The sequence below is a fragment of the Rhagoletis pomonella genome, unplaced genomic scaffold (genome assembly GCF_013731165.1).
Source record: "Rhagoletis pomonella isolate Grant_MI unplaced genomic scaffold, Rhpom_1.0 Rhpom_scaffold_00002, whole genome shotgun sequence".
In the NCBI taxonomy this organism is placed as follows: domain Eukaryota; kingdom Metazoa; phylum Arthropoda; class Insecta; order Diptera; family Tephritidae; genus Rhagoletis; species Rhagoletis pomonella.
In genome coordinates this window covers 104023133-104025678 of record NW_023458556.1, presented here as the reverse complement: position 1 = coordinate 104025678, position 2546 = coordinate 104023133, and positions in this window count along the sequence as shown.

The window sequence follows — 2546 nt, the reverse complement described above, 5'->3', positions numbered from 1 at the left end:
TCGGTCATACATTTGGACTCGATTGGAGCACTCTAAATGGGTCAAAGTGGGATTTTTCAAAATTTGCCCCTACCCAAAAGTTCGACCCAAATTGGGGGACATCAGAATTCGTTTTAGAGGTATGGTTCCTTCGGCAAAGTTTCTTATTTTGATCCCTAGAATACGATTTTCACAGAGCAATGAGCGATTTTTAAATCGACCCGCCCTAATATTCATATATAAAAAGAAAAATAGGAGGTAACAATTCCCATCGATGCCATAACAACTTCTGTACTCACATTAAAAAAATTTTTGGCTATGAAAAGAATATCTTGGAGCAGCGCGAGACAAAACTATGTTGTAGAAAAGGTGAATCACTTTCCTCCTAGTTGTTCGATCTGACGTTTTAAAAAGAAATATTTTGCATCTATCTGGCGAAATCAACTACAGTTGCGTTACTTTGACCACCCTTCTGTATCATTTGTATGCCTCTTCACAAAGGAGATAAGCAGTTGCCCGCACCAGAAAATGCCTTGAAATGTCAGTAAAAATAAGAACTGATTTCCTGAGAAGCTATTTGGCTACGTTCCAAATGTACCTAAAATTGGGTGTTTGTACCGAATGTACTTTCAAACTAAATAAAGGTACGATTGTAACAACTTTTCCATCACTATAGGTAATCCAACAGCTGATTTCGTATCGCTAATTGGGCAGCTGACGTGTGTGTGAACAGCAAACTCAATACCGCAATTTAAAGCTTAATTGCCTCAGCTAATTGGCCTGTTTGAACACAGTCGTAGAACAAAATGACTTTATGGGGAGTGTAGAGCGGGTCGTACACATCCAAAAACTGAAAACCGGACGGCGAGGAAACTCATACTTTACGAGTAATTTGTTGTTAAAGTTGCAAATTTCACCTAACAAAATGTACGATAACAAAGCATTTCAAACCAGAGCTGTTATTGACATAAGTACCTAGCTTAAGTTATAAAATGCTTTCCTGATAAATTATATTTTTACTACCTTTTATTCTGTATACTGAAATTTTTAAATTTGAAATGGCTTCTGACGGCTTCAATTTTCACGAAGAGCCGAGGAGGAAGCACGAATAAGTAGGTCGAGAAATTATCATTTTTTTCCTTTATTTGTAATTTTAAATATGCTTCTAGATATTAAAACGCAAGCTGTTTAGACGTTCGCTTACTGATCTGGAAAATAAAGTGTTCTTAATATATTCGTGTGCCTTTTTTAATAAGTTGTAATTGCCGCCGCAACATTTCTTTTTAATATTTATTCTCCGAACTGCCGTGAATAACCGCCATCTTAAGTTAACGCATGCCACGCTATAATCTGAGGAATAAAAATACAGATATCGCTCAGAATGCCGAAATCAAATGAAGATTCACCCAGCGTCAATGATGGATGGTCATACCAAACCACACAGTCGCAGATATGCAATAACAGATTCGTAAGTTGCAATTATCTTTGGAAGCCTCCGAAAAAGAGAGGTTATCTCTGAAGCGAACGCTTGCATCGACAACTTACACCGTCGACACGAAGACTAATGAGTCACTTGCTGACTCTGGTCACGTCAGTACTACCGCACCTGCTGCGCCGATGTATATCACTACATCAGCAACCGCCGATTACCCTGTCTACTCTTTGCCACATATGAGTTTTACTAACGCCGCCGCTCTTGCCACACAAACTTCTAACGTCGCTGCTGCCGATGTGTTTCCCACCCGTTCCTACGCCTACACAAGTTTCGCCAACACTATATCAGATAATCATCATATGCCCAGCTATGTTCAACCTACTACGTCTCATTTCAACCTTAACGCAGGTAAGAATGCCACTTTTTCCAACATCAATTCTACAGCCGCCGCATCGTTAAATGCCGCACCTTCGTCTCCTATACGGAATAATATCACACAAACAACATTCATACCATCACAACATCAACATTTTATTCGCAAATTACAAGATTTTCCACAGTTTTCAGGCTCACCAGAAGAGTGGTGTAGTGTCGCTTGTCGCCCTACAAAGATAACGTGCACTAGAAATGGAAGTCGAACCCATAAGCTGGCAACACCATTTCATTCTGATATTTTCAGGCAGCTGGTGTCGCCACCTATCGTTCGTTATTTTTCTTGTGGCAAGAGTAAACGTCAGTGCAGAATTTGCTTTAAGAGGACGTTTATTGCTTTGTATTTTTGTTTTGTCAACTTGGGAGAGGAAAGTTTTCCGCCAAAGGAGGTTTCCTTTTTGAAGTACCGATTAACTTCAGCCTTTTTCTAGTGGATTTCAATCAGATCGGTAGTGCACGCATACGCTTCCTACATCACCCCGATCTTCCCCAGGTGAAGTGTTAACACGTGGAATTTTATTAAAGTTTTCAAGCTCTAGTTTTATTCGGAAATATTGTACAAAAGCTATTCCTCAACGCACCTGGGCTGAATTGCGTTCAATACCGAGAAAAAGAATTCCTTTGGCCCAAAGTAGCCACCAGCTACGACGAAACCGCATTTCATTTTGCGTATAAAGTTGCCACCCATCCCCTTTGTCGT